Consider the following 12529-nt stretch of genomic DNA (forward strand, 5'->3'; position numbering starts at 1 on the left):
AACAAAGAACTTTTTACCTTGATGCATCTAATAACATGAGTTTTTTTTTTTTTTTATTGCGGTACGTGGGCCTCTCACTGTTGTGGCCTCTCCCGTTGTGGAGCACAGGCTCCGGACACGCTGGCTCAGGGGCCATGGCTCACGGGCCCAGCCGCTCCGCGGCATGTGGGATCTTCCCGGACCGGGGCACAAACCCGCGTCCCGTGCATCAGCAGGCAGACTCTCAACCACTGTGCCACCAGGGAAGCCCAACATGAGTTTCTTAAGATTGACTCTGAGGCCAGTATCATCTTCACTTGGGGCTTGAGTATACCTTGTACTAAATTTCAAAGTAAACTTTGAGTAACAAAGAGGAAGTATTCTGTCAAATTGTGACTTGAGAAAGTTTCAGATATTCTGTCTTAACTGAGTTAACTCTTCATCCTAAAATTTGGATTGTATCTGCTACTCTTCAATGCCTAATGACTATGGGCAGGATTTGAAACGTGGTACTTAAACTTAATCCTCAAGTATTGGTAGATAGAAAACACCAGAATGATGAGAGAAGGGAAATTCATATGCTAGTTCCAGCATACCATTTACTTTCTGCTTGAGCTCAGGCAATCTCACCGTACTGTGGGAACCTGTGTGTGTTTCGTGTACAAGCGCTCTGGAGTGGTAGTTCATGCCTACCTTCCTTCACCCAGTTTACGGAGATGCAGTGAAGCTAAAGGGATTTGGGTTTCCTAGTAAATGAAAGGGTATAGTAAATACCAGTAGTGATATTTGAGTTTCAAAATGATAAAAGTTGATCCTGGTTGCCTTTTGATTTTTTTTTGTTTTTCGTTTTTTTTGTTTTTTAAGATTTTAATTTATTTTCCTTCTTTAGAATGCTAACAGTAAGCTAGAGCTCTAGGCAGAGTTAAAATCTAATATTTGTTGGAAGAAATTTTACAGAAGGAAATGGATTCTAGCAATAACCCATGCTATCATTTGTTAATTCCAACTTCCTTTTCTTTATAAATTTATTTATTTATTTATGGCCGCATTGGGTCTTCATTGCTGCCCACGGCTTTCTCTAGTTGTGGTGAGCAGGGGCTACTCTTCGTTGTGGTGCGCAAGCTTCTCATTGCGGTGGCTTCTCTTGTGGAGTATGGGCTCTAGGTGTGTGGGCTTCAGTAGTTGTGGCACATGGGCTGAGTAGTTGTGGCTCGCGGGCTCTAGAGCGCATTCTCTAGTAGTTGTGGTGCACGGGCTCCATGACATGTGGGATCTTCCCGGACCAGGGCTTGAACTTGTGTCCCCTACATTGGCAGGCAGATTCTTCTTTTTTGTAATTAATTATTTTAACATTTTTATTGGAGTATAATTGCTTTACAATGGTGTGTTAGTTTCTGCTTTATAACAAAGTGAATCAGTTATACATATACATATATCCCCATATGTCCTCCCTCTTGCGTCTCCCTCCCACCCTCCCTATCCCACCCTTCTAGGTGATCACAAAGCAACGAGCTGATCTCCCTGTGCTATGTGGCTGCTTCCCACTAGCTATCTGTTTTACATTTGGTAGTGTATATATGTCCATGCCACTCTCTCACTTCGTCCCAGCTTACCCTTCCCCATCGTCATGTCCTCATGTCCATTCTCTATGTCTGCGTCTTTATTCCTGTCCTGCCCCTAGGTTCTTCAGAACCTTTTTTTTTTTTTTTTTTTTTGCGGTATGCGGGCCTCTCACTGTTGTGGCCTCTCCCGTTGCGGAGCACACGCTCTGGACGCTCAGGCTCAGCAGCCGTGGCTCATGGGCCCAGCCACTCTGCAGCATGTGGGATCCTCCCGGACCGGGGCACGAACCTGTGTCCCCTGCATCGGCAGGTGGACTCTCAACCACTGCACCACCAGGGAAGCCCACATGACTCTTTTTGAATTATGGTTTTCTCAGGGTATATGCCCAGTAGTGGGATTGCTGGGTCGTATGACAGTTCTATTTTTAGTTTAGTGGCTGTATCAATTTACATTCCCACCAACAGTGCAAGAGGGTTCCTTTTTCTCCACACCCTCTCCAGCATTTATTGTTTGTAGATTTTTTTGATGATGGGTTAGGCGGATTCTTAACCACTGTGTCACCAGGGAAGTCCCCCAACTTCCTTTTCTTGAATTTGTTTTCTTTAGTGACTCTTCACAGGCTTTCTTACATAAAGTGGTCTCATAAAAGCCTTAAGTTTTGGGAATTCCCGGGCGGTCCAGTGGTTAGGACTCAGTGATTTCACTGCCGTGGCCTGGGTTCAATCCCTGGTCGGGGAGCTAAGATCCTGCAAGACGATTGGCACGGCAAAAAAAAACAAAGCCTTAAATTTTGAATTAGTTTTATTTTCGAGCTCTTCGTTTCCTGCTTTAACTTAGTGTTATTCCAATAGTTGGCCAGGAGAGGGCGCATGAAACTTTTTGATTTAGTATACTTCTGAATTAAAGACCCCGTTTGTAATCATATTTTACTTTGATTTGATTACAGTTGTTTAGTATTTGGTTGATAATTCATTTTATGAAGCATTTGAACCCTGAAAGTATTGTAGGCGTTCGGAAAGCTTTGTCATTATTGATTCATAATGTGTTTAATTTATTAGCCATTGTATTTAATTCACTGAATGTGTATTGAGGATTTGAGGAGTATCAAACACTATGCTAGATATGGGGGATATAGAAGGCATGGGCCTCACCCTCAAGCAGTCTTTCAGACTGTTTAGTATAGTAGTGATTTCACTGAAGAGATAAAGAGAAGCCAGGGTGTTCATATTTCTGTAATCCTGCTGTCATCCATGAGATGAAAGAAGAATTAAGGTTTGGAGAGACCCTGGAGATGAAGTACGCCAATTCCTCTTCTCATCGATAAAGAAATTGACAAACTTAGTGCACCCACGAATTACAACTTCATAGAAACAAATGATCATGATTATAAACATGAGAAGAAGGTTTGAAATTGTGTAATATGAAGTTTACACAATTCAGACAGTTTAGACTTTATTTCTTTTGAGAACAGGAGACATGAACTGTTCAGAGGGCCTAATTTAAAGTTAATACTAGCTACCAGTGTTTATCTTGTGCTAGACTTCGTAGGGTGTTCTATGTTAATTATTTATATACCACCAACAGAATGAAGTAGGTATTCTTCTCATTCTAAAAGTAATAATCTCAAATTTATTGAGCCCTATTATGTGTCAGGTTAAGTATTTTCCTTAAAGTATCTCATTTGAGCTCCTTAAGAAGGCTGTGTGGGAGGCTTCCCTGGTAGTCCAGTGGTTAAGACTGTGCTTCTACCGCAGGGGCGTGGGTTCTATCCCTGGTTGGGGAACTGTGATACCGTATACCTTGCGGTGTGGCCAAAAAAAAAAGAAGCCTATGAGGTAATTACTATTACTCCATTTACTGTTGAGAAAACTGAGGTCTAGAAAGTTATATGAATTCCCCAAGGCCATTCTTCTAGTATTAGAGTTAGGATTTAGACCCAGGTCTAGTTGACTCTGTAGTCTCTGCCCTCATCACCTGGCTTATAGTTTTATTAGAAAATTCTGTCCTCTTACATCCAGGAACTCATTCTTCTGCAGCCACCTTACAGTTCAGGAGTAATACAACTCATTGCTGTACGGCTGGCAAGAACAGAGTACTAAGGCAATGGGGGGATTGGTTCTCTTGGAGAAGGGATCAGGTTCACATTGAGGTGACACCTGAGCTGGGACTTAAAACAGGACAAGCGTTTCATTTAGGAGATAATAAGGGAGGAGAAAACAGCATGAGCAAAAGTGTAAAGATATGAAAGAATGTGGCTTGTTCAGGGAACAATGAATGTTTGTGTCGTTAGGCTTTAAGGTGAATAAGCTGAGATGGCCAGGCTGGTGTTAGATTATGGAAGGCCTTCTGTGTCTTGTTAAGGAGTTTAGACTGTATTCTGAGCAGTAGGGAAACACCAGAGTTGTTGTTATTTGGCTATATCCAGATGTAAACAAAAGTAGACAATATGACGAACCCTCATGAACCCATCACCCAACTCCAACAATTATTAACTCATGGCCTATCTTATTTTCTTGTTTTCTCTAGAGCCCCTGCTCTTCCCTATCATATTTTGAAACAAATCCCATATAGTATATTATTTCATCCATAAATATTTCACCATGTATCTTATTAAAAAATATCAAATGCCCAGTTAATGTTCAAATTTTCAATGGTTAAATAACTTTTGTACTTTTAAGATTATAGTAGTCCACACTTAAAAAAGTCTTTTTAACATTTCTTATTTCTTGTAAGATCAGTTTAGTTGTGAGGAACGCTTTTAAGCTTTTGCTTGTCTGGAAGACTCTCTTTCTCCTTCAATTCTGAATAACTTTGCCAGGTAGAGTATTCTTGGTTGGAAGTTTTTTTTCTTTCAGCACTTTGAATGTTTTATGCCCCTCCCTTCTGGCCTGCAAAATTTGTGCTGAAAAATCTGTGGATAGGCTTATGGGGGTTCCCTTGTATGTAACAAGACTTTCTGTTTGGTTTTTTTTGCTGCTTTTAATATTCTTTGTCTAACTTTTGACATTTTAATTATAATATGTCTTGATGTGGGTCTCTTTGGGTTCATCTTACTTGGAACTTTCTGGGCTTCCTAGATCTGAACGTCTGTTTCCTTCCCCAAGTTAGGGAAGTTTTTGGCCATTATTTCTTTTTCTCTTTTTTTTTAAGAGGAATTTGTTGGTTTTTTAAAAATAGGTCTTTATTAGAGTATAATTGCTTCACAATACTGTGTTTCTGTTGTACACCAAAGTGAGTCAGCCATATGCTTACACATGTCCCCATATCCCCTCCCTCTTGAGCCTGCCTCCCACCCTCCCTATCCCACCCCTCTAGGTCATCGCAGAGCACTGAGCTGATCTCACTGTGCTTTGCTGCTGCTTCCCACTAGCTGTTTTACATTTGGTAGTGTATATATGTCCATGGTACTCTCACTTCATTCCAGCTTCCCCCTCCCACCCCATGTCCTCAAGTCCATTCTTCTTTTTTTTTTTTTTTTTTTTTTTTTGCGGTTCGCGGGCCTCTCACTGTTGTGGCCTCTCCCGTTGCGGAGCGCAGGCTCAGCGGCCATGGCTCACGGGCCCAGCCGCTCCGCGGCATGTGGAATCTTCCCAGACCGGGGCACGAACCCGTGTCCCCCGCATCGGCAGGCGGACTTTCAACCGCTGCGCCACCAGGGAAGCCCAAGTCCATTCTTAAGAGGAGTTTTTATGGTAGAGTAGAGGGATAGTAATTTATTTATTTACTTATTTATTTATTTTGGCCATGAGCGATCTTAGTTCCCTGACCAGGGATCAAAGTCTGGCCCTTGGCAGTAGTAGCCTGGAGTCCCAACCACTGGACCGCCAGGGAATTCCCCAGCCATTATTTCTTCAAGTAAGATTTCTGCCCTTTTCTTTCTCTTTCTGGAAGCCCTATAATGCAAACGTTAGTCTGTGTGATATTGCCCCATAAGTCTCTTAAGCTATAGTCAAATTTTTTCATTCTTTTTCTTTTTGCTGCTCTGCTTGGGTGAGTTCCACTGCCTTTTCTTCAAGTTGACGGATTCTTTCTTCTACTTTATCCAGTCTGCTGTTGAACACTTCTAGTGTATTTTTCAGTTCAGTTATTATATTCTTAAGCTCTGTGACTTCCGTTTGGTATTTTCTTATATTTTTCATCTCTTTGTTGAAGATTTCGCGGTGTTCATCCATTTGTCTTCCCAGTTCGGTGAGCATCTTTATGACCATGACTTTGAACTCTTTATCAGGTAAATTACTTATCTCTGTTTCATTAAGATATTTTTCTGAGGTTTTATCTTGTTAACTGACTTGGAACATATTCCTCTGTTCCTTTATTTTGCTTGACTCTCTGTGTTGGTTTCTATACAGTAGAAGAAACAACCACTTCTCCCAGTCTTGAAGGAGTGGCCTCATGTAAGAGAGAAAACTTTTTATTCAGCCCTGCCCCAACTTTCGGTCATCTCTCAAACTTTTGTGCTTGTCCAAGCATCCTGTTATGTTACTAGTAGCTCCCAGTAGTTGAGGATGTGCCAAGAATAGACAGTGTCCCAAAGAGGAGGATTTCAGCACCTAGATTCAGTCGGACTGGAAGCTAGACCCTCAGGCAGCAGCTTTATAAGTATGCAGATATATTCAGTTCTGGGGGGCCACAAATGTAAGCCCTGCTGGCCCCCAGAGCCACATGATCTGTCCCCTGGGCAGCAGTTGCAAAAATCAGGATACACTGTCCAGATGAATGTATAAGCTTCTTTTTTGGGAGATACTGGTGAGCTGGAGCAAGGCAGAGAAAGAGCACCAAGATGGTGTCTCCAGCCTGCATTGTTGAGAGCAGCTCCATAGGCCAGCAAACGTGTGCCAGACTTGAGGCCTGCCACTCAGTCGAAAGCTCCAGGACAGGCAGAGTGGCCTCCTTCACAGAAAGAATGGGGAGTGTGCCTTGGTCTGCTGTCTGCACAGTCTCCTGAGGATAGTAGCCTGCCAAGAACCATCCCTCCCCAATTGCCACAGTCCCATGAGACCCCAGAACACAAGCCCCTCTGGCCATCAGGGCCAGGTGATGGGCATCCTCTGGATGTCAGCCGCAGAAACTGCACCAGCCCAGGATTACAGGCAGCCCTTCCATATGTTGTTTAATTAGAAGCCTGCCCCCAGGCCACAGTCGTCATGATTAGCTGATAGGCCTCCTTCACAGAAAGACAGACCTCAGAGGTCTATTGCCTCTTGCTGTGCCCTGGGGGTGACAGCTGTTTAGGAACTCTTTCTCTGTTGGTTACAGTCCTGGGGGGCCCACAAGCATAAGCCCTGCTGGTCACCAGAGTCAGGCAATGTAGAAGTGTCCCCTAGCAGCAGTCATAAAAATCACGGTGCCAAACAGGGTTATAAACTCCTTTCTGTGTGACACCTATTATTACAGTCCCATGTGACCAAGAGCGCAAACTCCCCTGACCTCCAGAGCCAGGCAATAAAGAGTTATCGCCTAGGGACTTCTTCCCTGGTGGTGCAGTGGTTAAGAATCTGCCTGCCGGGGCTTCCCTGGTGGCGCAGTGGTTGGGAGTCTGCCTGCCGATGCAGGGGACACGGGTTCGTGCCCCGGTCCGGGAGGATCCCACATGCCACGGAGCGGCTGGGCCCGTGAGCCATGGCCGCTGGGCCTGCGCGTCCGGAGCCTGTGCTCCGCAACGGGAGAGGCCACAGCAGTGAGAGGCCCGCGTAACGCAAAAAAAAAAAAAGAATCTGCCTGCCAATGTAGGGGACACAGCAAAGCGAGAGGGCAAAGATGGCACCCACTAGTCTCCATCCCCGTACAGTGAGTGTTCCAGCGGGCTCCTAAATGTGTATGTAAAATTGGATGCCTGATCCACAGGCTGAGGTGTTTTTTGTTTGTTTGTTTGTTTGTTTGCTTTGGGCCATGCCACATGGCTTGTGGGATCTTAGTTCCCCGACCAGGGATTGAACCTGGGCCCTCAGCAGTGAGAGTGTGGAGTCCTAACCACTGGACTCCCAGGGAAGTCCCCAGGCTGAGGTTTTTTTTTTTTTTTTAATATTTATTTATTTATTTGGTTGCACAGGGTCTTAGTTGTGGCAGGTGGGCTCTTTAGTTGCTCCTTGTGGGCTCCTTAGTTGTGGCTCACCAGCTCCTTAGTTGCAGCACATGGGCTCCTTAGTTGTGGCTGGTGGGCTCCTTAATTGCAGCTCCAGGGCTCCTTAGTTGCAGCTTGCCAGCTCCTTAGTTGTGGCACACGGGTTCATTAGTTGTGGCATGTTAACTCTTAGTTGCGGCACGCATGTGGGATCTAGTTCCCTGAGCAGGTATCGAACCCAGGCCCTTTGCATTGGGAGCGTGGAGTCTTACCCACTGTGCCACCAGGGAAGTCCCCTTAGCCTGAGGTTTTACTGTAAGCAGGTGAGCCTCCTTTACTTTACGTATGGGTGCAATCAGCTGCCTCTGAGCTGGGCATTGGGGCAGGTGAGTTTCTGAGCGTGACTCTTTAAGAGGTGTTTCTCTGATTGTCTCCATCTTGTGGGTCTCAGGCCATGAGCTCAATTGGTTTTCAAAATTAGGTGTTTTGGGGGTTCATCTGAAGTGCGTGTCTTAAAAGTTGCAGTTCCTGATGTGGGGTTTGAACCCTTTGTTTCTCAGGGAGAAGCTCTGGGTTTTGAGTTCCCTCCCAGGTATGGGTTGCCATACTGGGGGTGGGGTTTATAACAAGATTGTGAGCCGCCCTTTCCTACCTGCTTTAATGTCGTTTTCTTCTTGTTTGCCTGATATGTAGTTGTCACCCAGCCAGCCTTTAGTTTTTTTTAAAAGGAAGTTGTTCCACATGTAGCTGTAGACTCAGTGTGTCTGTAGGAGGATGTGAGTTCAGGAGATTAAACAATATGCTACTGAATAACCACTGGTTCAAAGAAGAAATAAATACCTTGAGGAAAATGAAAATGGAAATGTAACATAGCAGAATTTATGCAGTGTAGCAAAAGCAGTTCTAAGAGGGAAGTTCACAGCAATAAATGTCTACCTCAAGAAATAAGAAAAGTCTGAAGAAACAGCCTAACTCTACACCTCAAGGAACTAGAAGAAGAAATGAAGTCCAAGGTTAGTAGAAGGAAGGAAATAAAAAGGTTAGAGCAGAAATAAATGAACTAGAGACTAAAAACACAATAGAAAAGATCAAAAAAAAAGAAAAGATCAATAAAACTAAGAACTGATTCTTTGAAAAGATTAAAAAAAGAAAAGAAACCCCAAACCTGACAAACCTTTAGCTAGACTCAACAAGAAAAAAGAGAGAGGACTCTAATAAATAAAATCAAAAATGAAAGAGTAGTGTGACAGTGATACCACAGAAATACAAAGGATCTTAAGAGACTACTATGAATAATTATACGCCAACAGATTGGACAACCTAGAAGAAATGGAGAAATTCCTAGAAACATATAAACTACTAAGACTGAATCATGATGAAATAGAAAATCTGAGCAGACTGATTACTAGCAAGGAGATTGAATGAATAATCAAAAGCCATCTAACAAACAAAAGTCCAGGACCAGATGGCTTCCCTGGTGAATTCTACCAAACATTAAAAGAATTAAAATCAGTCTTTCTCAAACTCTCCCAAAAGATAGAAGAGGGTAGAATTCTTCGAAACATATTTTATGAGGCCAGTATTTTCCTGATACCAAAACCAGACAAGGGTGCCACATACAAAAAGTTACAGGCAGTATCCCCGATGAGCATGTATGCAAAATCCTCAACAAATTCTTAGCAAACTGAATTCACCAGTACATTAAAAGGATCATACATCGTGGTCAAGTGGGCTGTATTCCAAAAATGTAAGGATGGTTCAACATCTGCAAACCAGTCAGTGCAATTCACCACGTTAACACAATGAAGGATAAAAATCATATGATCGTCTCAATATTGACATGCAGGAAAAGCATTTGACAAAATTCAACATCCATTTTTTTTTTTTTTTTTTATGCGTTACGCGGGCCTCTCACTGTTGTGGCCTCTCCCGTCGCGGAGGACAGGCTCCGGACGCGCAGGCTCAGCGGCCATGGCTCACGGGCCCAGCCGCTCCGCGGCATGTGGGATCTTCCCAGACTGGGGCATGAACCCGTGTCCCCTGCATCGGCAGGCGGACTCTCAACCACTGCGCCACCAGGGAAGCCCTCAACATCCATTTTTGATAAAAACTCTCAACAAAGCAGGTATTGAATGAACATACCTCAACATAATAAAGGCCATATATGACAAGTCCACAGCTAACATTGTACTCAATGGTAAAAGGCTGAAACCGTTTCCTCTAAGGTCGACGATGTACACTCTCGCCACTTTTATTCAACATGGTATTGGAAGTTCTAGCTGCAGAAATTAGACAAGAAAAACAGATAAAAGGTATCCAGATTGGAAAGGAAGAAGTAAAACTATGACTATTTACAGATGACGTGATAAGAAAACCCTAAAGACTCCAAACAACTATTAAAACTAATAAACAAATTCAGTAAAGTTGCAAGATACAAAATCAAACAAAAATCTTTTGTTTCTTTATACTAATAATGAACTATCAGAAAGATAAATTAATCAAACAACCCATTTACAATTGCATTAAAAAGAATAGAATACCTAGAAATAAATTTAACCAAGGAGATGAAAGACTTGTATATTAAAAACTATAAGACATTAATGAAAGAAATTGAAGAAGATAGAAATAAATGCAAAGATATTTTGTGTTCATGGATTGGAAGAATTAGTATTGTTAAAATGACCATACCACTCAAAGCAGTCTACAGATTCAGTGCAGTTCCTATCAAAATTTCAATGGCATTTCTCACAGAAATGGAACAAACAGTGTTTTGTTTGGTTTTTTTAAATTTTTATTTATTTATTTATTGGCTGCGTTGGGTCTTCATTGCAGTGCACGGGCTTCTCATTACAGTGGCTTGTTGCAGAGCACTGGCTCTAGACGCACGGGCTTCAGTAGTTGTTGCACACCGGCTCAGTAGTTGTGGCACACAGGCTTAGTTGCCCTGCAGCATGTGGGATCTTACCAGACCAGGGCTTGAACCCATGTCCCCTGCACTAGCAGGCGGATTCATAACCACTGTGCCACCAGAGAAGCCTGAACAAACAGGCTTAAAAGTTGTGTGGAACCTCCAAAGACCCCAATAGCCAAAGCAATCTTTTGTGTGTGTGTGTGTGTGTGTGTTACATGGGCCTCTCACTGTTGTGGCCTCTCCCGTTGCGGAGCACAGGCTCTGGATGCGCAGGCCCAGTGGCCGTGGCTCACGGGCCCAACTGCTCTGTGGCATGTGGGATCTTCCCAGACCGGGGCACGAACCCGTGTCCCCTGCACCTGCAGGCGGACTCTCAACCACTGCGCCACCAGGGAAGCCCCGCCAAAGCAATCTTAAAGAAAAACAAAGCTGGAGGCATCATGCTACCTGATTTCAAACTAGATTACAAAGGTATAGTAATTAAAACAGTATGATATTGGTATAAAAACAGACACATAGATCAATGGGACAGAATATAGAGCCCAGAAATAATCCCTCACACATGTTGTCAATTAACTTATGACAGTAGAGCAAGAATACATGTTGGGGAAAGGGCAGTCTCTTTAACAGATGGTATTTGGAAAATTGGACAGCCACATGCCAGAGAATGAAATTTGATCCTATCCTACTCCATACTCCAAAATTAACTCAAAATAGGTTAAAGACTTGAATGTAAGACCTGAAACCATAAAACTCCTAGAAGAAAGCAGGCAGTAAGCTCTTTGACATAGGTCTTGGCAATGATTTTTTGAATCTGATACCAAAAGCAAAAGTAAAAGTAAACAAGTAGGACCTAATTAAACTAAAAATCTTCTGCATAGCACAGGAAACCATCAACAAAATGAAAAGGCCCCCTACTGAATGGGAGAAAATAATTGTAAGTCATATATCTGATAAAGGGCTAATGTCCAAAATATACAACAAACTTAGACAACTAAATAGTAAAAAAAACCCCAATCAAATTAAAAAATGAGATGATCTGAATAGCTATTTTGCCAAGAAGACATGCCATTGACCAATAGGTACATGAAAAGATAGTCCATATCATTAATCATCAGAGAAATGCAAATCCAGACCACAATGAGATACCACCGCACACCTGTTAGAATGGCTATTATCAAAAAAATAGGAAAGAAGAAGTGTTGGCAGGGATGTGCAGAAAAGGGACTGTTGTGCACTGTTGGTGGGAATGTAAATTGGTGCAGCCACTGTGGAAAACAGTATGGAGGTTCCTCAAAAAACTAAAAATGAACTACCGTGTGATCTAGCAATTCCACTTCTGAATAGAACAAAAACACTAATTTGGAAAGATATATACACACTCACGTCCTTTGCTACATTACAGTAGCCAAGGTATGGAAACAACCTAAGTTTCCATCAGTGGATGAGTAGTTAAAGAAATTGTGATATATGTAAATATATAAACACACACACTCACCACACGCAAACATAGAGGAATATTAATCAGCTGTAAAAAAGAATGAAATCTTGCCATTTGTCACAATAAGGATGGACCTTGAGGGTATTATGTTAAGTGAAATAAGTCAGGCAGAGAAAGACTAATAGCATTTGATATTTCTTATATGTGGAATCTAAAAATCAAAACAAAACAAAAACCAAACCTGCCTCATAGGTACCGAGAACAGATTGGTGATTGCAAGAGGCAGCGGGTTGAGGGTGAGAGAAATGGGTGAATTGGGGTTTTTTGTTTGTTTTGTTTGTTTTTTAGTTTAAATACATTGAATAAAAATTTTTTTTAAAGTCCACCCATTAACTGACTTTTTTCTTAATTCTCGTAATCTGTAGTTTCTTTATTCAGCTCTTTTTTTTTCTCCTTGTAATTTATTTGTTGAAGAAAACGGGCTGTTCGTCTTGTAGAGTTTTGTACAGCTTGGATTTTGCTGAGTGCATCCCCTTTGTGTTGTTTAACAGGTTTCCCTGTCTCTGTATTTTCT

At 42.4% G+C, this 12529-nt stretch overlaps 1 protein-coding gene across 2 annotated transcripts in view; it reads left to right on the plus strand.

The window, feature by feature from the left end:
- Positions 1 to 12529, plus strand: part of MRPL22 (mitochondrial ribosomal protein L22) — a 36009-nt gene that overhangs the window by 9873 nt on the left and 13607 nt on the right. The gene's annotated exons all lie outside the window — the stretch shown is intronic.

Source organism: Phocoena phocoena, chromosome 3 (genome assembly GCF_963924675.1).
Source record: "Phocoena phocoena chromosome 3, mPhoPho1.1, whole genome shotgun sequence".
NCBI classification, from domain to species: Eukaryota; Metazoa; Chordata; class Mammalia; order Artiodactyla; family Phocoenidae; genus Phocoena; species Phocoena phocoena.